General features: G+C 50.8%; 1 protein-coding gene across 2 annotated transcripts in view; it reads left to right on the forward strand.

The window, feature by feature from the left end:
* FAM120C (family with sequence similarity 120 member C) overlaps window positions 1-27,562 on the forward strand; it is a 901,961-nt gene that overhangs the window by 742,800 nt on the left and 131,599 nt on the right. The window lies entirely within an intron of this gene.

The raw sequence follows: 27,562 nt of genomic DNA on the forward strand, positions 1-27,562 counted from the left end.
AACACAAGTCAGTCATGAAGTTATCTTGACTGCTGAATGAATTACTGTTTACTATATCAATCATCTAGTCATTCTTACGTCCATCATTACCCCACTCCAAGACTCTTCAGTACCTGGTTAAGTAACCTTTTGATTTATCCTATTTTTAACCAGCTAAAAGCAGGCTGCCTTCCTTTCAGAAATAAGTATTTCTGTTTCTAAGTTGAGATGTGGATGCATTTTATTTAATGCTTGTATAACGTCATGGTGTTGTTTATTTCTAGAGTATGGCTCATAAAACCAGTACCGTAGCTCCAACATGCTGTACTAGAAAATGTTCCGTTCGAGGCATATGAGCTGTAGATCTGTGTAGGAAAGTGGGTTTCTGTTGCAGTAACCCCCCACCTTTTGCCAGACTACTGATGCACTTTTTCTTGGTGTGCCCAGGATCACTGCCAGTCAGGTTCCCAGCGCCTGTGTTCTTTCCCCAAAAACAAACCCAATTGGCATCTCTGGCCACATGTCAGCCCCTGGAAAATGGTACCGCAGGTACCCAGGGCACTGTGACCAGAGAAGGCCTCTAAGGACTGCAGCACTTATTGTGCCACCCTCAGAGGCCCTGCACCCTGACATTCACACACTTCCTTGGCAGTCTGAGTGCCTTGGTGCAGAACAAAGTGAAGAGTCGACATGGCACACATCCCTGAGTGCCACGGCCACAAACCACTGCCCTGGCATTCATCCGCCACCCCTCTAGCTGGGTGCCCTATGCCAGTGGTGAGGATACAGGTGCATGAGCCCTGTACCCCTACAGTGCCCAAGTCCATTCCTGGGCACTGTAAGTGCAGTGCTGCCATTAAGAGTATATGGTGCTGGGAGTTTGTCATTGCGAACTCCACAGCACCATAATGGCTACACTGAAGACTGGGAATTTTGGTATCAAATTTCTCAGCACATTAAACCCACACTGATGGCAGTGTGGGATTTAATGTAAAATGCACAACAGAGGGCATCTTAGAGATGCCCCCTGAAATTCGACCAACTACTAGTGACCTGACTGAGTGGCTGTTTAGGCTGCCACCACAAGACATGTTTCTGGACCCCTGGGTCAAGACCTCGCTGCTCTCGGGGGGCCTGAAACAATGCACATCCTGGGAGGAGGTGCCAACGCTCCTCCCCCAGGATGGGCAGTGTAAGGAAGTGGGTTTCTGTTGCAGTAACCCCCCCCACACTTTTTGCCTGATAACTGATGCATTTGTGCTTGTTGTGCCCTGGGCACCTTCCAATCAGGTGCCCAGGGCCAGTGTTCCTTCCCTAAAAACTGCCTAACAGCCAAAACCCAATTAGAATCTCTGGTCACATGTCAGCCCCTGATAGATGGTACCCTAGTTACCCAGGGCCTTGTGACCAGAGAAGGCCCCTAAGGGCAGCAGCACTTATTGTGGCACCCTTAGAGGCCCTGTACCCTGACACACACACACTGCCTTTGCAGGCTGAGTGTCTTGGTGCAGAACAAAACAGAGAGTCGACATGGCACACATCCCTGTGTGCCATGCCCACAACACACACTGCCTTGGCATACCTCAGTCACCCCTCTAGCTGGGTGCCCTATGCCAGTGGTGAGGGTACAGGTGCATGAGCCCTGTACCCCTACAGTGCCCACGTCCATTCCTGGGCACTGTAAGTGCATTGCTGCCATTAAGAGTATATGGTGCTGGGAGTTTGCCATTACGAACTCCACAGCACCATAATGGCTGCACTGAAGACTGGGAAGTTTGGTATCAAACTTCTCAGCACATTTAAATCACACTGATGCCAGTGTGGGATTTAATATAAAATGCACGACAGAGGGCATCTTAGAGATGCTCCCTGAAACTCGACCAACTCCCAGTGACCTGACTGAGTGGCTGCACAGGCTGCGATCACCAGACATGTTTCTAGACCCCTGGGTCGAGAGCTTGCTGCTCTCGGGGGCCTGAAACGATGCACATCCTGGGACGAGGTGCCAAGCCTCCTCCCCCAGGATGGGCAGGGTTCACGAAGGAGAAGCTTCAAAGGGGTCAGAACCGGTGGGGGCCAGTTGCTGAGTACAGCAAGTGGCCTAGAGACGCTCACAAAGGCGGTATGCCTTTGAAGCTTCCCCTGCCCATCCTGGGGGAGGAGACCTAGCACCTAGCCCAGTATGTGCATTGTTGCAGGCACACGAGAGCGGATGGCTCTCTACCCAGGGGTCCAGCAACATGTCTGCTGGGTGGCAGCCTAGGCAGCCTCTCAGTCAGGAGGCTGGTTGTTGGTTAGTTTCAGGGGGCATCTCTAAGATGCCTTCTGTCGTGCAGTTTACATTAAATCCCACACTGGCATCAGTGTGGGTTTAATGTGCTTAGAAGTTTGATACCAAACTTCTCAATCTTCAGTGTAGCCATGATGGTGCTGTGGAGTTCATAACGACAACCTCCCAGCACCATATACTCTTAATGGCAGCACTGCACTTACAGTGCCCAGGAATGGACCGGGGTACTGTAGGGGTACAGGGCTCATGTATCTGTACCCACACCACTGGCATAGTGCACCCAGAGCTAGAGGAGGGACTGAGCTATACCAGGGCAGTGTGTTTGTGGGCATGGCACACTGGAATGTGTGCCATGTCGACTCTTTGTTTTGTTCTGTACCAAGACAGTCAGCCTGCAAAGGCAGTGTGTGTGTGTGTCAGGGTACAGGGCTTCTAAGGTTAGCACAATAAGTGCTGCAGCCCTTAGGAGCCTTCTCTGGTCACAATGCCCTGGGTACAGGGGGTACCATTTGCCAGGGACCTACCTGTGGCCAGAGCTGTCAATTGGGTTTTGTTTTGGGGAAGGAACACAGGCCCTGGGGTCCTGATTGGCAGGCCCCAGAGCACATCAAGTCAAAGAGCATCAGTAGTCTGGCAAAAAAAAAGAAAGGGCGGGGGTTTACTGCAACAAAACCCACTTTCTCACACTTATAGGTTGTGTTACTTATTAGATGATTTGCTGCACCATTGATTGATTCTGGATGTTAGTAACTCCACTTTCTAAATGAAAATTCAAGTAGGTTTTGCATAAGCCATGTCTGGGACTTTGTTGTCCTACCCTATCCTTCTGCTGGCACTACTATTCTTTCACTATGCGGTGTCACCGGCGCGCTTCTGCAGCTACCCGTGTGCATGGGTGTATTGAAGATGGCTGGTGTCCCAAGGGTTCACTTCCCTTTCGAACTTCTTCATGGCCACTTGTAACGGTTTAATAACTCTTGTAGCAAATGATAGACTTGGTTAGCATCTTAAGTCATTTATATTAGTATTGTGGCATCAGAACTCTCGTAATTTGTTCATAACCAAATACATATTCTCCTGCCCCGGTCTTCAGGCACCAGTTACCTTTGTAGTGTTTATGTGATTGTCACAGGCGTCCAGTTTACACTATTTGCACACCCCACTCACGGTTGCTTAATACGTCTCCTTGTTTTTGTTTTTAGCAAACTGTCCAGATATTTTGAGAGGAAAACCCGCTTTCTTTAAAAGAATGAATGTTTAAAAGAAGCAAAATCTTTTGCTGCACCTGTATATGTGTGTGTATATGTATGTGTGTATATATATATATATATATATATATATATATATATATATATATATATATATATATATATATATCCATCAAATGCTGTTCCCCGGGCGTGGCTGAATCCTTGTAGCCTCAGACCCAGAAATCACAAACACGGACCAGGTTCCTTTGTGCAAATTTATTCGCTTGTTCGCAGACTTGTCGCCATAACGTTTCGGCTCCCCTAGATTCTTGTTCACATATATATATATTAAATATGCTCTTTTGTACGAAGAAATATATGTATTTATAATGTCTTTACCTCTATTGCCCTGCAAGAGGGGTGCAAGCAGTTTCACAACTATGGCTAGACAAATAAACATCTTTTTAAAAATACCATGTGATCAATGTCTGCTCTCCCTTTGCTCTCATCCATTTCAGTCTGTGAACTGTTGCAATATTTATCTGTAGCAAATGGCGATAAACTGGGGTGTAAAGTAAGAGGCGAAAGCCATTCACAGCCAAATGGAAGCCGTGAACACCATGCAAGAACCTTCAGTTAATTATACACCTATGTAACCTGCCCTGCTACCAGACCCGACTAACCCACTGTGATGTTTTGGTGGTGAGATGCTCAACAAAATGTGTTCTATTTTTCCCCATCACTCCAAAATCCGGTCCTTGGTACACGCATACATTCTACACATTGGTTATGCGTGCCCCTGTTCCAATGCTATCACGCTGCAGTGCCAACATGGACCAACAATGCCTCCGTATAGATGACAGAGTAGGGATACCGGTGGTAATACTGGGTGTGCTCACACTTGCGCTGGGCTTGGCACGTTGTATGGCTGCAGTATGAGGAAACCCTGTCCAACAAATACTAGAGCCAGTTAGCCATTGATACCTTGGGAAACTTTAGCTCGCTCAGTTCACTTTGGTCAGTTGCCACAATGTACGTGACTAGTACTGTATGTGTATGTGTGTGTGTGTGTGTGTGTGTGTGTATATATATATATATATATATATTATTATTATTTATTATTTGAAGATTTATACAGCGCATAGCTGCCCCAGTGACTGGGCGTCTCAGCGCTACCCAAAAGTACAAGTGCAAAGACTACTCCAAACTAACACAAACCAGAATTACTCCACGAAAAGCCAGGTCTTCAATGCCTTGCGAAATATCAGATGATTCTGCAAACCTCTGATAGAAGTCGGGAGGTAATGCCACAGATGGGCTGCCTGGACTTTAAAAGAACGTCCACCAGCTTTGACTCTTTGAAAACGAGGAGTGCAGACAAGGCCCGAGTTAGCGGAGCGAAGGGGCGATTCGGGATATACTGAATTAGCATATCACCTAAAATTGGGGGGCCTTGTTGCGTCAAAATTTTATGAGCTAGACACAAAGACTTAAACTGAATTCTTTTGGCAATGGGCAACCAGTGCAGCTTGGGTAAAAGATTGGAAACCGAACAAGACTTAGGAAGTGCCAGCAACGCCCGAGCAGCCGCATTCTGAATACGTTGGAGGCGGAGAATGCACGATTTATTGGCCCCCAAATAAAGGGAATTGCTGTAACCCAACCTGGACAGTATTGTGGCCTGGAGAATGGTTTGGCGGATATCTGGTTCAAAATATCCAAGCAGGGGCTTCAACCCCCTCAGGAGTCCAAAACAAACCCCTGCAAGGACTTTGGACTGTGTATCAAAAGAAAGAAGATCCCGATCTAGCCAAAAGCCTAGATTCTTGACCGCCTCTTTAGGCAGTGGCGCTGGCTTAAGTTGATCCGGCCACCACTGTTCAGACCATAAAGCACTGTCTTTCCCTAGCACAAGAATTTCCGATTTGGCAGCATTAAGCTGCAAGCAATTGGATGTCATCCAGTCTGAGATTGCTAATAGATCCTCTTTAAATTTGAGGAGGTTATTTCTACAGTTCTTTGAAAAAGCAATGACTAACTGGGTGTCATCCGCATAAGATACCAGCGACAACCCTCTACTTTTAGCAACCACTGCTAGGGGTTGAACATAGATGTTGAACAGTGCTGGGCTCCATATTGAGCCCTGAGGAACCCCGTATTTAATAGCATGCACCTGCGAATGGAACGGAGGAACAACAACTTGAAAGGTCCTATTTTCCAAGAAAGAGCGGAGCCAAGAGAGCGCCAAACCCCTGACCCCAATATCGTGGAGCCTACCCGAAAGGATATCATGCGATACAGTGTCAAAAGCGGCACTTAAATCTAATAGAATGAAGGCCACCGAGCCGACTGGGTACTGTGGCGGGAACGGAAGCCATTTTGTGAGGGGTCGAGGATTTTATTCTTCTCTACAAAATCCGCCAAAGCGGAATTTACATAGGATTCGGTGACTTTTGCTAAAAAAGGAAGTTGAGAGATCGGACGAAAATTTCCTGGATCCGAAGGCTCCAGAGATGCTTTTTTTAATAAAGGGATCATTTTTGCATGTTTCCATGATGCAGGCAAAGAGGCCGAAGACAATGATAAATTAATCAAATCCCTTACCACTGGAAGCACCGATGTAAAAACCAAACTCATTTGGTCTGGTCTCAAAGGATCGGCTGGAGAACCTGATTTGATCTTATGACAAGATGATTCCGTCTCAGCTAGCGTAAGAGAAGGAAAAGAACCCAATATTGATGCAGGGGTAACCAACCGATCCACCCCCTTAGGTACTGGATCAATGTTAATACTCACTGCGAACGGACGGCGGTTGGGAGATTGTTATAAATGTTTTTTGCACAAAAAAATCAGCGAGTTTATCGCACAGAGCGCTAGACAAAACAGGGTGATCCGCTTTCACATTAGAGTGTTGCATTTGTCTAAGAAGGGAGAAAATCATTTTGGGCGGGTTTTTACTCTCCAAGATTTTGTCGGCAATATAATTAGCTCTTGCTTTCCGAATCAATCTGTGATATGAAGTAATAGCAGCGCGATAGTTATTTTTTGCCTCTAGCTCATAAGCACGCCTCCAGGTTCGCTCCAATTGCTTACAAACCTGTCTTGCTTTCCCTAAGGTCTCAGTAAGCCACGGATTAGATGGCCCTTGTTTCTTTTTTGAGCTCATCTTTGCCGGAATGCAAATATCTAATGCGGAGGTCAGCCAATCCTGAAAAAGGATATCAGCGGCCTCTATATCAGGGGAGAGCTGAGGTGTTGAACTCGACAGCAAATCTGAGAATTGACTAACATTCAAGACCATAGGAACAGGGGGAGACAATGTTAATGAACCCAAATTTGAGAATATAGGGTCTAACAAATGGCCAGCCACATGGGTGCATTCAGTCATGTATTGATAGAGTTGACAGGCCTCAAGATCGGCTACGAAACAGGCGATATCCGCTTTGTCACTATTTTCCAGGTGAAGATTCAAATCACCCAAAATGGTGAAATTTGCTGCTTTACTGGCTAATATAGTGACCCTACTCACTAGAGTCTCCCTAAAACTATTAGATGGCCCAGGAGGACGGTAAATAAGCAATCCTGAGACCGGGAAGTTGCAGTTAAAAATGATTTGAAAAAAGCTCTTTCACAGTCCGGAATATCCTCCTTCTTAAAACTACATAAGAAAGGCTCTTTAAGAATTAGAGCAATACCTCCACCACATTTGTTCGATCGGTTTAGTTGATGCATACTGTAACCTGGGGGAAGTGCCAGCCAGCCCTCTGCACCACAGTCCTGAGTTAGCCAAGTCTCCGTCGGAAAGAGTCCGGTCGGAGATTCGTCTAAGAGTAAATCAAATATCTCAACATGATGTTTAGTGAGGGTGTGGCAATTCAAGCTAAGGAACCTTAGTTCAGTTGAACCCATGGGAGAAAGACCCCTCCCCGCACTCTTCAGAGTAAAAAAGCACTGTTCACACTGAAAGAAGTCTGACAGAGATGTCCAGGTGTGCTTCATACAACTAAGGCAGTTTGTATTCAGGGACAAAAGCTCAGAGCGAGTATAAGTTATCCTGTCGCTGCAAGTTTGGGCAAAATTTCTGGCAGCGTCCTGGTGTAGACGGGCGCGCCTTTGGCGCGCCATCGGCGCGCCCGCTGCGTGCGTCTGCATCTGGTACGATTTTGAAGGGCGGTGGGCAGGCCAAACAACTCCTGTCACTTCTGATTGGCCCTAACCAGCCAATCAGCGCTCCGCACTATCAAAATGCGGAAGCAAGAACTTTTAGCAGCAAACCCAGCAGCATATAAAATTCTATGTATGCGGGCAAATTATTATGTTTTTAAAACAATATATATATATATATCGCCAGTTATTTACTACACTTGGAAGCAGCATAGTTGTGGGATGTGGCGCTATATAAAACAAGGTAATTTGTCATTCTGTATGCGGCTGGCTCAAAAAAATGACTACATTTGTACTCCCTGTTTGCAGTTAAAGTATTCTATAATGGGACGTGCATACATTTCAAGAAACCGTTTTCATGTAAAATACCTAATTCTGACTAGACTGACTGCAGAGAATTGACAGCCCTATTCTTCTAAAATTAGTTGCACATTTACCCCCTTCTTTAAAAGCACATTTTCTCTTCGGAGGGACGCCTTTTCTCTTCCAGTCATCTTTGGAATGTGCATTACCGCATTCTTTGGAACAAGCATTACAGTTTTTTTAATTTTGAGTTTTTTTAATGTAAGCAAATGGCACAAATTAAGGGGGGGGTGGATCGCGCAGCCATTCAAACGTGGCTGCCAATGATTAGAAGATTAAGAAACATGTTAGGTAGGCCTTTCAGCTATATAATTAATTTATTATCAGTATTGTAGACACAAAATTACCACCTAATCAAGTACTCAAAATAGTAGGCAGCTACAGTGTTGCAATGTCTCTTAGGCACTTTATGGCAGCAATTTTAAATAGGTAACAGAACATTATTTCCCTCTCACTGAGCACCCGAAGTGCAAGCAAAATAAATCGCATTTGTATAGCTCTTACTAGCTCTGACAGGACATTGAAGCTGCTGGTATTTCAAGTTAATATGAAAATCAAATAAAACACACTTTGAGCCAGCATTGCCAGTGGATGTGGACAATTTGCACGTGTTTTGGCAGTAATTCGTAATGAAGGGAGGAAGTGGATTAAACGTTGCCCTGCTGTATAGTGGCGTGGGCAGAAGCAACACACGAGTGACAATTTAACAGACCGGTGGATCAGGGCCATTTTCAGAAGCTCCTGTACGTATATATTGCATGTGCATATTTTATTTTGTTGTTTTAAACAATAGTTTAGTGAGCAAAAGTCAAGACTCAAAAATCTGAATCTTTGGCACACTTTGCACACACTAACTGCACCTGCTTAAAACGAGCATAACTTGAAGTGCCGTGACTGCAGGGAACGACATTGCAAAAGCTTATAATGTTCACAGATGTACAACCGAGGGCTCGTCACATTGTCAGTATCACCTGTAACCCCACTCCCCGAAAAACACTTTTTTTCGCCCTCGTCCTCGCGTGCAACTGCCACAAATCCAAACTACGGACGGAGTTTCTGCTTTAGTAATGGTCTTCTGCTCCTCTAGGAAGCTGCCTATCAGGATTAATCATTTGTGGGTGTAGCGCCCCGAAGTTCCATTTGATTGCAGTGCTTCGAAACAGACTCTAGCAAAGGCAATAGCTTGGGGCTATGCAAGGTAGTGTGTATATATAGTTTTGGGTATTTTTTTATTTCATATGTTACAACACTAGAAAAGGAAAGTAGAAAACATACCACCGCCCAAACGTACATGCTGTGTGTATGTAAAGAAAATGAACATTTAAAAAAAATCAATTTTAATCAAGCAGTTAGATTGCTTCCTAGTGAGCAGATGTTCCTAGTACAGGTATAGGTTTTTAGTTTTAGTCCATGTGCAGGAAGAGGATTCCTGTTGCCACAAAGAAAATATAACACTGTATTTTAATTGGTATAACCAGAAAATATGGATTAAACATACAAAATTAAAGGGTAAACAATGGGAATATTTTTGTCAGAAAAATAAATCTGAGAGACACGTTAGTGATATATTCCTTACCTTAGAATATCCCCAGGCACCAGACTGGATCCGGAAAGTTTTTCGTCAGCAGTACCCCTGCGCTTCGGTAGGCGTCGTCGTACGGCTCCGCTTACGTCGCTGGCGTCGTAGTCGCTGAGATGACGTCGCTGGAGCTACTTAGACGCGCCCATGCGCGCTAACGTCAGTTCTTCCTTTTTCCGCGCCAGCAAGTGCAGATCTGGAGAGAGCGGTACCCCCAGTAATTTTTTGACTGAGTTTTTGGGACTTTTGGTCTCTGTTTTCAAGTATATATCACTCTACAGGTGCATAGGGATGCCCGGTTTTAAGTCCTGCGCGGCCTGTCCCCGCACGATGTCGGTGACGGACCCGCACCGTGAGTGTCTCTATTGCCTGGGGTGCGACCACGACTCCGTGTTGTGCCCCCACTGCCTGGCCATGGCTCTGGAAACATTGCGGCAGCAGTCCCGAAAGTGGCTGGAGGCCCGGGAGTCGGCTCTGCGCTGTTCAAGGTCCCGGTCCTGTGGGAGGTCGAAGGACCGGCTGCAGAGCCATCACCATCATTTGAAGTATTCTGACTCGGAGTCAGGTAAGGCGAAGCACAAGAAGGCGAAGAAGCGTAATCTCTGTTCGCCTTCCCCTACCTGGTCGTGCGACGCGGCTAAGGGTGCAGGTGGGTGCCGCCCCTACGGCTCCGGTGGAGACTACGCAGTTGCCGATGGCCTACCCGCCCTTTTCGGGTCCATCGGCGGCTCCGGCCCAGCTGCAGGAGTTTGTCAGCCATGGCGCGTGTCTTCGGACCGTCCGGCCCCGCCGGTGCGCCATGTGGGCCCAGCTGGGGGTCCTCGTTCTTCAACGTCTCCGGCCCCGACGTCGTCGACGACACCGGCCTCTACGCCGAGGGACCCCCGTGGATCCAGGCCTGGATCCCCGTCCATGCCGGTTGGCCCTGTCTGACCTCCACTGGCATAGATGTCAACGGCGCCTGCCGCAGCCCCGGCCGATGCCGTCCCCGGCATGGAGCCGTTGCGGTAAGGGTGTCTACCGATGCAGATTCCAACGCCGTTTTGGAACATCTATCCCTGCATCCACAGACGTCCATAGGTTCCACCTGTTCAGCAGGCTGTGGAAGCCTGGGAGGGGTCTGAGTTCCCTCTCGCAGCTCAATGCGAGTTAGACCCGGACTGGGATGAGGATCCGGGGGATGCAGGTGACCAGGATTATGCTCCGGAACCTGGCGCACTGCCTCCTTCTACCGTGGCTACGGAGGAGGGTGGTTCATATTCTATAGTGTTGCGTAGGGCAGCCGAGGCTCTCCACCTCGAGGTCCCTACTGTGGCTGTCAGGATTAACCTCCTGACAGAGGTGCTTCGGCCAGCTTCTGCTTCTACAGAGCCGCTGCTGCCCTTTAATGATGCACTCTGACGTTCTTTTGGGCACCTGGTCCAGGTACAACACAGGGGTTCCTGTGGACAAGAACGTGGCCCGACGCCATCGCCTGGCCCCGGGCGACCCCGTTTTCCTCACCCAACACCCCACCCCTGAGAGCTTGTTTGTCCAAGCCTCTGCATCCCCGAGAGCGTTCCCTTCCGCACCTCCGGACAGGGAATTCAAGAAACTGGAGGAGTTTGGGAAGAATCTTTTCTTCCGCCAGTTCAGGCCTGCGGTCTGTGAACACCGCATGTCTCTTGGGCCGTTATTCCCATTCTGTGTGGGATATGGTTGCGCAAGTGCTGCCTTAGTGTCCGGTGGAGGCTCGGACGATACTCTCCCAAGCTATTTCTGAGGGGAGAGACGTAGCCAAGTTAACTATCCGTTGTGGTCTTGACACTGCTGACTCGCTGGGCAGGGCGATTTCAACGACATTGGCGCTACGCCGTCACGCCTGGCTGAGAACGACTTGCTTTACTGGGGATGTCCAGAATACGTTGATGGACATGCCCTTTGATGGCACCTGCCTGTTCGGTGATAAAGCAGATTGCGTGTTGGAACGTTTTAAGGACTCACGGGCTACGGCCAAGTTCTTAGGCCTTTCGGTTTCACTCACTTCTTCCGCTTCTGCTTTTTGCCCCTTTCGTGGCCAAGGAAGGGGCGCCCAAGCATGTTCGTTTCAAAGCCACAGGTCTGGGCAGCAACATTCTCAGCGCACCCGCGGACGTGGGACCCGTAGAGGTGGGTCACAGGGCCAGCGTGCAGGTCAGTCCTCCACCCCCCCTGCTGCCCCTGCTTCCAAACCTTCCTAGTCCGGTGTTTCAGGCCCACCAGATACCAGTGGGTGGCAGGATTCGCCATCACATCGGACAGGTTGGTTCTGCAGCTTGTCCGAAGGGGCTACTCCCTCCCCTTCGAGACCACCCCTCCAGCCATGCCACCTCAGTAACACCGCATGTCAACGGATCACTTGGCACTTCTCCAGCAAAAAGTTACGGCCCTCTTGGCCAAGGGGACCATAGAGCGCGTTCTGATGCCAGAAATAGGTCGTAGTTGTTACTCCCACTACTTCTTGGTTTCAAAGAAGGACAAAGGCCTGCGTCCTATCTTGGACCTTCGGAATGTCAATTGCTTCGTCTAGAAGGAGAAGTTCAAGATGCTCACACTTGCTCAGATCTTGTCTGCCCTCGAACCACAAGACTGGTTGGAAGCGTCAGATCTGCAGGACGCTTATTTTCATATCCCCGTCCTGCCGGCCCAAAGGCATTACCTGCGATTCATGGTAGGGCAGGAGCATTTTCAGTTTACTGTGCTCCCCTTTGGCCATACAAGCGCCCCTCGGGTGTTCACCAAAGTGATGGCGGTGTTCGCAGCTCCTCTGCGCAGATCAGGGGTATCCGTCTTCCCCTATCTCGACGACTGGTTGTTGAAGGCGGGCTCGCCCCAGGCAGTCGTCTCCCACCTCCAGACTACGGCCGACCTCCTGCATTTGCTGTGGTTCTCCATCAACGTGCCGAAGTCGCACCTGATTCCCTCTCAGAAGCTCCTCAACTACGGAGCGGTTCTGGACACGGCGCAAATTCGAGTCTATCCTCCCGAACAACGAGTCTGGGACATTCGGGCTATGATGCCGATCTTTCAGCCCTTGTTCTGGGTTTCGGTCAGGACGACCTTGGGGCTGCTGGGCCTCATGGCCTCCTGCATCCTGCTCACCAACCATGCCAGATGGCATATGCGAGCTCTGAAGTGGGACCTGAAGTTCCAGTGGGCGCAGCATCAGGGGAACCTGTCCAACGACATCCAGATCTCGGAGGGCACTGCACGACAATTGCAGTGGTGGCTCACGAATCAGCATTGGGTCAGCGGCAGATCCCTCTCCCTTCCCCAACCGGAGCACACAGTGGTGACGGATTCGTCCCTCCTGGGATGGGGCGGCCACATGGGAGAGGTGGAGATCAGAGGCCTCTGGTCTCCGACGGAGTCCCGGCTCCATATCAACCACCTGGAGCTTCGGGCGATCCTTCTTGCACTGAAGGCATTCCTTCCCTCTGTCAAGGGGAAGGTGGTGCAGGTGTTCACAGACAACACCACCGCCATGTGGTACTGCAACAAACCGGGCGGGTTGGGGTCGTGGACTCTGTGTCAAGAGGCTCGGCGCCTCTGGACATGGCTGGAACATCTAGGCATTTCCTTGACAGTTCAACACCTGGCAGGTTCTATGAATGCCAGGGCAGACGAACTCCGCCGCAGGTGCATGATGTATCACGAATGGCGTCTTCACTCGGAAATGGCGCTAGGTCTCTTTCAACAGTGGGAAGAGCCTTGGTTAGATCTATTCGCCACCGAAGAGAACGAGCAATGTCATCACTTCTGCGCGTTGGAATTTCCAAGGCGGCACTTGCTAGGCGACGCTTTTCGTCACGAGTGGAGTTGCGGTCTGTTGTACGCTTTTCCGCCTATACCACTTCTACCCAGAGTGCTGAAGATCAGGCGCGACCTGGCCCAAGTCATTCTTTTGGCCCTGGACTGGGCTCGAAGATTTTGGTGTTCGAGGCATGTGGGCTGCTGAATTCATATCTGTGCATAGATCGCCGCCTAGTGTTGGGTCCGGATGTTTGCACGTTGTTGTCCTGGAAGAGTCTTCGAAGTATCCTGAGATAGGTGACTCCTCCCCTGGACCACAGTGCGCATGGGCATCCTCTCCATCCTCAGATTGTTTTTTTCCGCCATTGGGTTCGGATGTGCTTATCTTGACTCAAGTTAGGAAAAACTTTTTTCAGGCCAAAAGGCCTGTAGTTCGCGTCGGTACTGTTCCCGATCGGTATGGACAGTTACTTGTTAGTTTACTAACTTCAAAACCAACTTTTTCGCATCGACATCGACACCATCGACGATGGAATCGAGGACACCATTCAAGCGGTGTCCTGTTTGCAATGCAAAATATCCCCATGTCGACGTCCACCCGGTGTGCAACAAATGCCTTTCACCGGATCACGACGAATCCACATGTATGGCCTGTCCCCGATTCCGATCCAAAAAGACTCTCCGGAATCGACGAGCAGCAAGACTTGAAGCGCAGCAAGCGGCACCGGCCCTGACCAACATCTTCAGCGCCGAGGACGAAGATGTGGAAGGCGTGGAGAACCTACCCTCCAGCCCCGCTTCCGAACACAATTCCGGATCGGAAGACATCGAAGAGCAACTCTTTCACAGGGATGAAGACTACACCGAGGTAGGAGACTACGATGAGGCCTTAGGGGCCGAAGAAAGTAGCTCCGGTGACGAGCAAGGCCTACCCGTACAGACAGAGGATATCCCAGTGCGTCAATCTATGGCTCCGGTCGAGGGATCGCCTTCGGGCCTTACCCAAGACCTATCCCGCAGTTCTTCGGCCCCGCCCTCGGGCCCGGCCTCGGACATTCAGCGACAGCCATTAGTACCCAAAACGACTGGTTTCCCTTCATCGAAACCGAAACCAAAAGTCGTGTCGGTTCCACAGAAACCGAAACTGAAAGTGACACTGGTCGGATCGAAGCCCACTACACCTTCGACGACAGCAAAACCCGTCAGCGCCGACCGCACCAAACAGGACTTCGGTGCCGAACTCGCAGCAGCCGACGTCGGCGCCGACACACGGAAAAAGGCCATCGGTACCGCCAAACCGCCTCGGCACCCGGCACCGAAACAATCGGCTCCGGCCACGAAGGTCAAAATGGCCGCTGCGTCGCACACCACTTCGAAAGCAGCACCTAAGGCCCAATCATCGACGCCGTCGACGGCTACTACCTCTCCTCGACTCGATGACCCCGTGGCCCCGAAGAAGCCCACGCCTGCCTCTACAGAACCGCTCGGCGCCAAAGAACCGTCGGCGCTCCAGGTGCGACAAGTTGCAGCGTCCTTGCAACGCATCAAAGAAAAGGCAGCCCTCCAGGACACGTCGGGCCCGAGCCGAAAACAGCTCAAAAAGCTTCTCCAGCACCACCCCATATCACCTTTGGCCTGCCGCCATCCACGGCGCCCAAAATGTTTGAAATAAGAACACGTGTCACCCACACTAGGATCACACCTGCCGAACGCTCTCCTCCGGAGACGTCACCGTCCCACATCATCGATGCCGACACCGGCAGAATTATGCTCCACAAGCGGAGAATATCTTCCGAACACGCTTTGGACTCCTACCGGATCCCGCTAAAAAAAAAAAAAAAGCTGCCAGCGGATTCGGAACCAGTTCTTTACGAACGTCTCCATACCTCCTACCCAGATCCGCAGTCCTTCTCTCCGACACACTCCGAAACCGACGTTTTGGAGGACTATATGGGTGACGACGTCCCCTACCCCAGAGAGATGGACCCTGAAGGCCAACAGGACCCTGACCAGGCTTGGGATGACCCTGTAGACACAGGTGCACCTATGGATACACAGGACACGCAGCTATATGGCGCAAAAACGTCTCCCACAGAGGACACTGCCGCATTCAACGCCCTAATTGAACGTGCTGCGGCAAATCATGGTGTGCAACTCCACTCTGACACAATCGAGGACGATTTTCTAATGGATAGTTTCGCATCCTCAGAGAGAAATATCAAAACTCTACCCATGTTGAAGGGTGTCCTCAAACCAGCAAAGGACATTTTCAAAGAACCTACCAGGGCAAGAGTAATAAACCCCAGGATCGACAAGAAATATAGGTCGGCTCCTGGGGACCCTACGTACATTAGAGGCCAGTTGCCTCTGGATTCCATCGTAGTCGCAAATGCTCGCAAACGGGCGCACTCGCAGACAACTGGGGATGCTCCTCCCCCGGACAAAGAGTCCAAGGTGCTCGAGACCTCCGGCAAACGGGTTACAGCCCAGGCAGCTAACATATGGCGTATTGCCAATACCCAGGCTCTCCTAGCTCGCTACGATCGCGCACACTATGACACATTAGAAACCCTACTCCAGCATCTCCCTGACCAATACAAAGAGGGAGCAGAGATCCTCATCAGGGAGGGACAACTCCTCACGAACGCATCCATTAAGTGTGCACTGGATGCCGCAGATACAGCTGCCAGAGCAATAAACACCAGCGTCATGCTACGACGACACGCCTGGTTACGAATCTCCGGATTCAAACCTGAGGTTCAAAATAACATCCTCAATCAGCCGGTCAACCCCGACTACTTATTCGGGCCAGACGTTGACACCACCCTAGAAAAAATAAAAAAGGACACAGACACTGCAAAGTCCATGGGGGCTCTCCAAACGCAGACCTTTCGGAGTGGCTCCTTTCGTAGCCCCGGAAATAGAGGAGCAGGTAGAGGTCAGGGGTCACAGCAAACCTACAACAAGGGCAACACACAAAGTACCTACGATAAAAACACCCGGGGTGGTTATCGTGGCTCCAGCACAAAGGGCAGAGGACGCGGATATGGCAATACCAGGTCCTCCCCCAAGAACAAACAGTGACGCCCTCTACCTTCCTCCCGACCACATAACACCTGTCGGGGGAAGGCTACAAAGGTTCCTGTCCACGTGGAACACCATCACCACGGACAGGTGGGTCAAAGATATTATCAAACACGGTTACTGCCTAGAATTAACCTCCACTCCACCCACAATACCACCAAAACACCGTCCTATGTCCTCAGAGCACTTAGCGCTCTTACAGCAGGAAGTGCTCAGTATGCTGGAAAAAGGCGCAATAGAGGTCGTACCCGTCCACGAGCAAGGCACGGGGGTGTACTCCCTGTACTTCTTAATACCAAAAAAGGACGGGTCACTCAGACCTATATTAGACCTGAGACCCCTCAACCGCTACATTCTCTCAGAGCATTTCCACATGCTCACCCTACAACAAGTCCTCCCGCTGCTCAAACAGGGAGACTTCCTGGCCACGCTAGACCTCAAAGATGCGTATTTCCACATACCCATTCACCCCTCACACAAAAAATATCTCGGGTTCACTGTTCAAGGGCAGCACTACCAATTCAAGGTTCTTCCCTTCGGCGTGACAACAGCACCCAGAGTCTTCACAAAGTGCCTAGCTACTGTGGCTGCACATCTACGGAGGCAACACATTCACGTCTACCCTTACCTGGACGACTGGCTTGTTCAAGCAAAGTCAGCCCAGCAATGTGCCAGCCACATGTCCCGCACCATTCACCTTCTTCACAGTCTGGGGTTCTCACTAAATTACCCAAAATCACATCTCCAACCCGCACACGTACAACAGTACCTAGGTGCGACCATAGACACTCTGGCAGCCACAGCTCAGCCAAATTTAGTGAGGATCAACAGCATGCAAATGCTGATTTCCAAGTTCAAACCCCAACACTCCCTTCCTGCGCGAGTGTTCATGCAGTTGATAGGCATGATGGCCTCCTGCATCTTCATAGTCCCACACGCGAGACTACATATGCGCCCGCTTCAGGAGTGCTTAGCACGTCAATGGAATCGGGCTCACGGGCAACTAAAAGACCTAGTGTTGGTGAGCGGTCGGGCATACAACTCTCTGCATTGGTGGAATCCACAAAACCTTTGCAAGGGCCGACCGTTCCAAGAGCCTGTTCCACAAATAATACTGACAGCTGACGCGTCTCTCCAGGGATGGGGAGCTCATGTACTCAATTACACAGTGCAGGGACTATGGACAATACAACAAAAGAAGATGCACATCAACCTTCTGGAACTGATGGCAATCTTCCTAGCAATGAAAGCATTCAAAGTACACTTGTGCAACAAAGTCGTGTTGATCCGGACGGACAACATGACCGCCATGTACTACATACAAAAGCAGGGAGGAACACACTCTCCACAGTTGTCTCATCTGGCTCAGAGCATGTGGAAGTGGGCCATTCAGAGGAACATGTTCCTCATGGCGGAACACCTCCCCGGCAAGGACAACCAGATGGCGGATCTGCTCAGCAGACACAGCCACCAGATGCACGAGTGGGAGTTACACCCATCAGTACTCCAACCGTACTTCCAGCAGTGGGGTCATCCAGAGATAGACCTATTCGCCACAAGCGAAAATGCAAAATGCCAAAGCTTTGCCGCCAGGTTCCCACATCCACAGTCGCAGGGCAATGCGATATGGATGAACTGGTCCGGCAGATTTGCGTACGCTTTTCCCCCAGCACCATTGATACCGCTGGTGGCACGCAAACTCAGACAACACTCACTAACACTCATCCTGGTTGCTCCAACATGGGCACGCCAACCATGGTGTGTAGGAGAGTAGGGTCTGCTTTCTATGTTCACCCCCACTTTTTGCTTTTGCTTTACTGGTTTTCGACTTAGATGTGGCTGTGGGCCTGCTAATCAGACCCACAGCCCTGCTGTTCTCTCTCTAAATTAATACTATGTACTTTAGGTGCATAACCCATTTGGATAGGATCACCTTATTGGCCCCTGTACAGTGTACCCTAGGTACCCAGGGCATAGGTGTACCCTAGGCCTACCAGGGGCTGCAGCATGTATTATGCCACCCCTGGCCTGGCCTTCCATTTTGACACAACTGGCTGATCACTCAGCTGGGGCAAGGTCGTGTAATCACCCCTTGCTTAGGTGTAGTATTCCTATACCTAACTTACATATAGACACATGTGTACCTATCAGTCACTCCTATGGCAGGCCTTAACAATCCTGGAGGCAGAGTGCTTGGTAACATGTGAGATGGTGCTCTAGCATGAGCTGAGCCTGTCTGCAGCTTTCGGAACCAAGTCCTTATAGCTGTTCTATGATATAGCCTACCATATACTCTTAAAGTGCCTTATAATCTTAGACGGTTATGGTAACTATGGTTTGGCTTTATCGAAACATGTCGTGTAAGGTGTCTAACACTGTGGAATAATACCCCCATGCCATTTCTGGACATGAGGATATTATTCCCCCCTTCTAGAGGGAAAGACATGTTAAAATCATACTTCACCTTTAGCCTCTGACCAAAGCCTCAGCATCACAAAATGGATGCTGCTGCCACGACACAAGTCTGACCTCCTGCAGCTGGGAGTGATCCCAGCCAGGGAGGCCTGGACAATAGGTTTCCTGCTTGGGGAGGTGCTAGCACCTCCCCAGACAGCCTTTAGTGTTTTGGGGCAGGGTGGGCTGAAAGGAATGAGACATGCCTGGGGCACACAAGGTGTTCCTTGCATAGTCCAGTTCAAACCGGCGCTGGGGCACTCCAGCCCCAGCTCTGGCGCGAAACTGGACAAAGGGAAGTGGGTGTAACCACCCCCTCCCAGGTCCCACCCATAAGGCGTGACCTAGCAGGTATCCCAGCCCCCTAGATTAGTATAAGAGTGGGAGTTGGGCCTCAAGACTTTAGATTATCCTGAACCTGCAACTTGAACAGAAACTCTGGACCTTCGACATTCGACGAAAGAAGAAGACTGAAGAATCTCCCTTGTGGCCAAGGAGTGGCTACCCTGTGCAAACAGGCACCATCAAGAGACTACCCTTTGCTTTGCCCACGTTCTACGAGGAACCGACTGCAGAGCCCGACCAGAGCCTTGACTTCCAGACTTCTCCGACCCTGATCCACATCCACAGCAAAGCTGAGATCCGTGGAGGCGACGAGCGACGTGGGACCGGCTACCTGGGAAAAGTGGCTAGTAACTTAAAGCGCAGCTTCTGAGGCACCCTCGAAGTTGTGCACTGGCTGATCACTCAGCTGGGGCAAGGTTGTGTAATCACCCCTTGCTTAGGTGTAGTATTCCTATACCTACCTTATATATAGGTTCGAGGCATGTGGGCTGCTGAATTCATATCTGTGCATAGATCGCCGCCTAGTGTTGGGTCCGGATGTTTGCACTTTGTTGTCCTGGAAGAGTCTTCGAAGTATCCTTGGATAGGTGACTCCTCCCCTGTACTACAGTGCGCATGGGCATCCTCTCCATCCTCAGATTGTTTTTTTCCGCCATTGGGTTCGGATGTGCTATCTTAGCTCAAGTTAGGAAAATATTTTTTCGAGGCCAAAAGGCCTTTAGTTCGCGTCGGTACTGTTTATCGATCGGGTTCGATAGAATTTGTTAGTTTACTAACTTTCAGCACCGACTGCTTTCGCATTTACCTGTCCATCGACTACTTCGACGATGGAATCCAGGACGCCATTCAAAAGGTGTCCGGTATGCAATGCGAAGTACCCACACATCGACGTCCATCCGGTGTGCAACAAATGCCTTTCGCCGGACCACGACGAATCAACATGCATGGCCTGTGCCCGGTTCCGCTCGAAGAAGACTCTGCGGAATCGACGAGCGGCGAGACTCGAGGCGCAGCACGCGGCACCGGCCCCAACAGACATCTTCGGCGAGGCCGAAGACGTCGAGGAATTGGAAGTCTTGCCCTCCAGTCCCGTTTCCGAACACGAACCCGGATCGGACGAGGAAGACGAGTCACTCTTCCACAGAGGTGAAGACGACACCGAGGTAGGAGACGACGAGGAGGCCTTCGGGGCCGAAGAAAGTAGCTCCAATGATGAACAAGGCCTACCTGTTCAAACCGTTCAAACACCAGTGCCACAGCCTATGGCTCCGGTCGAGGGATCGCCTTCGGGCCTTACCCGAGACCCATCCCGCAGTTCTTCGGCCCCGCCCTCGGGCCCGGCCTCGGACGTTCAGCGGCAGCCATTACTACATAAACAGGCTGGTTTCCCTACCACAAAACCGAAACCGAAAGCTGCTCAGGTTCCACCGAAACCGAAACTGAAAGTAGCGCTGGTCGGATCGAGGCCTTCGACGCCAGCGCACCGCGTCGGCACCGACCGCACCAAGAGGGACTTCGGTGCCGAACTTGAAGCGGGCGACGTTGGAGTCGACAAACGGAAAAAAGCCATCGGCACCGACAAACCTGCTCGGCTACCGGCACCGACGACACCAAGGGCCGTACCGCCTGCTGTGTCTCACATCGCTCCCTCGACGACACCTAAGCCTCAGGTATCGAAGACTTCGACGGTGATCTCTTCACCCCGACTCGATGACCCGCCGGCACCGAAAAAATCTACGGCCGCCTCTACGAGCCTGGCCGGTGCCAAAGCCTCGAAGGCGCCCCAAGTACGACCTGGTGTGACGCAAGGCAGCAAAACCACACCTGTCCTCCAGGACACGTCGGGCTCCGGTTCGGTCGGAGCTCCCGCAGCCTCTTCGGTGCCGACCAACATTACCTTCGGCTTGCCTCCGTCAACAATCCCAAAAATGTTCCAACTCAGGACACGGGTCACCCAACCTACGGTCACACCTGCTGAGACGTCTCCGGCACGTATCATCGACGCCGGCACTGGCAGGATGATTCTCCAGGACCGAAGGATAACTTCGGAGCCGCCATTGGACCCTTTCAGGATCCCACTAAAAAGGAAGTTGCCTGCAGCATCGGAACCTCTCCTTTATGAACCCTTCCATTCATCCTACCAGGATCCACACCGGTTCTCCCCCACACGCTCAGATACAGACGCATTGGAGGACTACATGGCTGACCAAGTCCCCTACCATGTAGACACGGACCCTGATGACCAGCAGGACCCTGATCAAACTTGGGGCGACCCTGCAGACCCCAGTGCACCTCTCGATGCACAGGATCCACAACTCTATGGGGCAAAGACATCTCCTACGGAGGATACTGCGGCGTTCAATGCTCTTATCGAACGTGCTGCCAATAACCATGGGGTGCAGCTTCACTCTGATACCATCGAAGATGACTTTCTAATGGACACCTTTGCATCCTCAGAAAGACATGTAAAGACTCTGCCAATGTTGAAGGGGGTCCTCAAACCAGCCAAGGACATTTTCAAAGAGCCCACCAGGGCACGAGTGATAAACCCCAGGATTGATAAAAAATACAGATCAGCACCTGGGGATCCTACTTACATCAGAGGACAATTACCACTCGACTCCATCGTCGTAGCGAATGCACGCAAGAGGGCACACTCGCAAACAACAGGTGACGCTCCTCCCCCGGACAAAGAGTCCAAGGTGTTAGAAACCTCTGGCAAGCGAGTTGCCGCCCAAGCTGCCAACATATGGCGCATAGCCAACACTCAGGCGCTCCTTGCTCGCTATGATAGAGCGCACTATGACACACTTGAGCAAATATTCCAACATCTCCCTGACCAGTTCAAGGAAGGCGCAGAAATGCTCATCAGAGAAGGACAGCTACTAACGAACGCTTCCATCAAATGCGCACTAGATGCTGCAGACACGGCTGCCAGAGCCATAAACACAAGCGTCATGTTGCGACGACATGCCTGGCTACGGATCTCAGGATTCAAGCCTGAGGTACAAAACAATATACTGAACCAGCCCGTCAACCCCGACTATTTATTCGGGCCAGAGGTTGACACCACCCTCGAAAAGATAAAAAAGGATACGGACACTGCAAAGTCCATGGGCGCACTACAAACTCAGTCCTTTCGGAGCGGCTCCTTTCGTCGCCCCGGAAACAAGGGAGCAGGTAGAGGACAGGGGTCACAACAAACATATAACAAAGGCAATACACAGACCACCTATGATAAAAACACCCGAGGTGGATATCGTGGCTCCAGCACAAAGGGCAGAGGACGCGGCTACGGCAACACCAGGTCCTCCCCCAAGAACAAGCAGTGACGCCCTCTCCCTTCCTCCCGACCACATAACACCTGTCGGGGGAAGGCTACAAAGGTTCCTGTCCACGTGGAATTCCATCACCACGGACAGGTGGGTCAAAGATATTATAAAATACGGTTACTGTCTGGAGTTAACCTCCACTCCACCCACAATACCACCAAGAAGCCGTCCTATGTCCTCAGAGCACTTAACGCTCTTACAGCAAGAAGTGCAAAGTATGCTTCTAAAAGGCGCTATAGAGGTCGTACCCATCCACGAGCAGGGTGCGGGAGTGTACTCCCTCTACTTCTTAATTCCAAAAAAGGACGGGTCGCTCAGACCTATATTGGACCTGAGACCCCTGAACCAGTACATTCTTTCAGAGCACTTTCATATGCTCACTCTACAGCAAGTCCTTCCGCTTCTCAAGCAGGGAGACTTCCTAGCCACACTGGACCTCAAGGATGCGTACTTTCACATACCCATCCACCCCTCACACAAAAAATACCTCAGGTTCACTGTTCAGGGGCAGCACTATCAGTTCAAAGTCCTTCCCTTCGGCGTGACAACAGCGCCCAGGGTTTTCACGAAGTGCCTAGCTACGGTGGCAGCACATCTACGGAGGCAGCATATACACGTCTACCCCTACCTAGACGACTGGCTCGTTCAAGCGAAGTCAGCCCAGCAATGTGCAAGCCACATGTCCCGCACCATTCACCTTCTTCACAGTCTGGGATTCTCACTGAATTATCCAAAGTCCCATCTCCAGCCCGCACACGTACAACAGTACCTAGGTGCGACTATAGACACTCTGGCGGCCACAGCTCAGCCAAATTTAGTGAGGATCAACAGCATACAACTGCTGATCTCCAAATTCAAACCCAATCACTCACTTCCAGCGCGAGTGTTTATGCAGTTGATAGGCATGATGGCCTCCTGCATCTTCATAGTCCCGCACGCGAGATTACATATGCGCCCACTTCAGGAGTGCCTAGCACGTCAGTGGAATCAGGCTCAAGGACAGTTAAAGGACCTAGTGTTGGTGAGCGGTCGGGCATACAACTCTCTGCATTGGTGGAATCCACAAAACCTTTGCAAGGGCCGACCGTTCCAAGAGCCTGTCCCACAAATAGTACTGACAGCGGACGCGTCTCTCCAGGGATGGGGAGCTCATGTACTCCACTACACAGTGCAAGGACTATGGACAACACAACAAAAGAAGTTGCACATCAACCTTCTGGAATTGATGGCAATCTTCCTAGCCATGAAGGCATTCAAAGTACATCTATGCAACAAGGTCGTGTTGATCCGGACGGACAACATGACCGCAATGTACTACATACAGAAACAGGGAGGCACACACTCTCCACAGTTGTCTCATCTGGCTCAGAGCATGTGGAAGTGGGCCATTCAAAGGAACATGTTCCTCATGGCGGAACACCTCCCTGGCAAGGACAACCAGATGGCGGATCTGCTCAGCAGACACAGCCACCAAATGCACGAGTGGGAGTTACACCCATCAGTACTCCAACCGTACTTTCAGCAGTGGGGTCATCCGGAGATAGACCTATTCGCGACAAGCGAAAACGCAAAATGCCCAAGCTTCGCCGCCAGATTCCCACATCCGCAGTCGCAGGGCAATGCGATATGGATGAACTGGTCCGGCAGATTTGCGTACGCTTTTCCCCCAGCGCCATTGATACCGCTAGTGGCCCGCAAACTCCGACAACACTCCCTGACACTCGTCCTAGTTGCTCCCACGTGGGCACGCCAGCCGTGGTACACCACCTTCCTCGAACTTTCCGTGGTGCCGCATCAAAGGCTGCGGATCAAACCCGCGCATTTGACGCAGAACCATGGAGAGGTTCAGCACCCAGATCCGCAACAGCTGAATCTGGCGATCTGGCTCCTGAAGTCCTAGAGTTTGGCTATCTCAACCTGCCACCTGACTGTATGGACATCATCAAGGAGGCCAGGAGACCCACTACCAGAGCTTGCTATGCAGCCAAATGGAAAAGGTTCGTCATTTATTGCGGTAATAATGACATCAACCCGCTGGACGCATCCATCCAAAACATCATCTGTTATCTCTTACACCTATATCGATGCAATCTGGCGTACACCTCTATACGTGTCCATTTGACCGCAATATCAGCCTATCTGCAAACCAGGCAGCACCTCTCTCTATTCAGAGTGCCTGCCATCAAAGCATTCTTGGAAGGGCTCAAACGAGTCATTCCACCTAGTCACCCACCGGCTCCAATGTGGAACCTCAACTTGGTCCTCACACGCATGATGGGTCCACCCTTTGAACCTCTACACTCATGCGAGATTCAATTCCTTACCTGGAAAGTGGCCTTCCTAGTAGCGATCACTTCCCTCAGAAGAGTTAGTGAACTCCAGGCACTAACCGTTCAAGAGCCATTTATTCAGGTTCACGCCAACAGGGTCGTACTACGTACCAACCCCAAGTTCATGCCCAAGGTAATATCGCAGTTCCACATGAACCAGACTATTGAACTGCCCGTTTTCTTCCAAAACCCACAAACTGTTGCAGAAAGGGCACTACATACACTAGATGTACGGAGGGCCCTCATGTACTACATCGACAGGACTAAACCATTCAGGAAGACAAAACAACTGTTCGTTGCCTTTGCCCCACACCACAAAGGTAACGCCATCTCCAAAGCAGGGATAGCCAGATGGATAGTTAAGTGTATTCAAATCTGTTATCAAAAGGCAAAACGCACATTAACTATTCCACCACGAGCCCACTCAACACGTAAGTTGGGGGCTTCCATGGCCTTCCTAGGAAATATTCCCCTGCATGATATATGCAGAGCAGCCACATGGTCCACTACACACACATTTACAAAACACTATTGCGTAGATGTGCAGTCAAAACAGCAGGCAGCTGTAGGACAGGCTGTTCTCAAAACACTTTTTCAGACCGCTGCAGCTGGCACGGGTAGCCGCCGCTAATAGAGGGCACTGCTATGTATTCTATGCACAGATATGAATTCAGCAGCCCACATGCCTCGAACTGAATATGCTACTTACCAGTATGCATCTGTTCTTGGCATGTAGGGCTGCTGACATTCATATCGCCCTCCCTCCTCCCCGGCGCCTGTCGCAGCTGCAGCTCTCAGAATTACTGCAAGCATGGTCATCACTTTCTGTATCTACTCCATCACTGCCACAATGGCGAAAAACAATCTGAGGATGGAGAGGATGCCCATGCGCACTGTAGTCCAGGGGAGGAGTCACCTATCCAAGGATACTTCGAAGACTCTTCCAGGACAACAACGTGCAAACATCCGGACCCAACACTAGGCGGCGATCTATGCACAGATATGAATGTCAGCAGCCCTACATGCCAAGAACAGATGCATACTGGTAAGTAGCATATTCAATACATGGGTAACCTATCAGTCACTCCTATGGCAGGCCTTAACAATCCTGAAGGCAGAGTGCTTGATAACATGTGAGATGGTGCTCTAGCATGAGCTGAGCCGGTCTGCAGCTTTCGGAACCATGTCCTTATAGCTGTTCTATGATATCGCCTACCATATACTCTTAAAGTGCCTTATAATCCTCGCGGTTATGGTAACTATGGTTTGGCTTTATCAAAACATGTTGTGTAAGGTGTCTAACACTTTGGAATACTACCCCCACCCCATTTCTGGCGGTGAGGATAGTATTCCTCCCTTCTAGAGGGAGAAGACATGTTGAAGACCTACTACCCGGTTAAAGTTAACCAGAGCCCCAGCATCACAAAATGGATGCTGCTGCCACAGACACAAGTCTGACCTCCTGCTGCTGGGAGTCCTTCCAGCGAGGGAGGCTTGGACAATAGGTTTCCTGCCTTGGGAGGTGCTAGCACCACCCTAGACAGGCCTTAGTGTATTGGGGCAGGGAGGGATGAATGAAACAAGACACTGCCTGGGGCACACAAGGTGTCCCATGCATAGTCCAGTTCAAACCGGTGCTGGGGCACTCCAGCCCCAGTCCTGGCGCGAAACTGGACAAAGGGAAGGGGGTGTAACCACCCCCCTCCCTGGTCCCACCCATAGGAGGGACCTAGCAGGTAACCCAGCCCCCCAGATTAGTATAAGAGTGGGAGCTGAGTCCCTAGGACTTTGGATTATCCTGATAACTGAAACTTTAACAGAAACTCTGGACCTTCGACATTCGACTACGGAAGAAGACTGAAGAATCTCCCTTGTGGCCAAGGAGTGGCCACCCTGTGCAAACAGGCACCATCAAGCGACCTGCCGTTTGCTTTGCCCGAAGTTCTACGAGGAACCGACTGCAGAGCCCGACCAGCGCCTTGACTTCCAGACTTCTCCGACCCTGATCCACATCCACAGCAAAGCTGAGATCCATGGAGGCGACGAGAGACGTGGGACCGGCTACCTGGGAAAATTGGCTACTTGCTTCCAGTGCAGCTTCTGAGGCATCCTCGAAGTTGTGCTCTGGGGATTGAGAAGCCCCAACCCCCAGCACCATCTGCACCGAAGATCAGCCCTCCACACTCCACGAGTTCTGCGTGGGGCCCTTCTGCATTTTCCTGCTCGACGCGTCTGTCCGGTTGCTTGCCCGTTGGCTAGTGACCTCTGCGACGACGAACCTTTGACTTTCCACCGCTGGTTTGGCTCCTCCAGACTGGCCCTTGCTTCCCTGTGAAAGAGAAGCACCTCAGGCCTTCCTGCTCTGCAACAGAAGCGAATCCTTCATTCTGCGTGGGTTGCGCTTGCCAAGGCTTCTTGTGTCCCAACTCGACATCGACGCCGCCGACAGCAAGAGCCCTCGTGGGACAGCTCGCCTCCTGGTTCTGGTTGTCCTCGACGCCTCCTGGTACCCGTGGCTGCTGCGACAAGCTTCACCTGCATCATCACGACATCGCCTGGTTCCTTCCTGGTTCCTTCCCGGCTCCTGGCTTGTGACCTAGACTCTGTCCCCTCTGCTTGCAGGTATCCTCCTTCTTGATTCCATCCTTGGAATCCACCGGACACTCTTCACTGACTGCCTG

Source organism: Triturus cristatus, chromosome 10 (genome assembly GCF_964204655.1).
Source record: "Triturus cristatus chromosome 10, aTriCri1.1, whole genome shotgun sequence".
Classification (NCBI taxonomy): domain Eukaryota; kingdom Metazoa; phylum Chordata; class Amphibia; order Caudata; family Salamandridae; genus Triturus; species Triturus cristatus.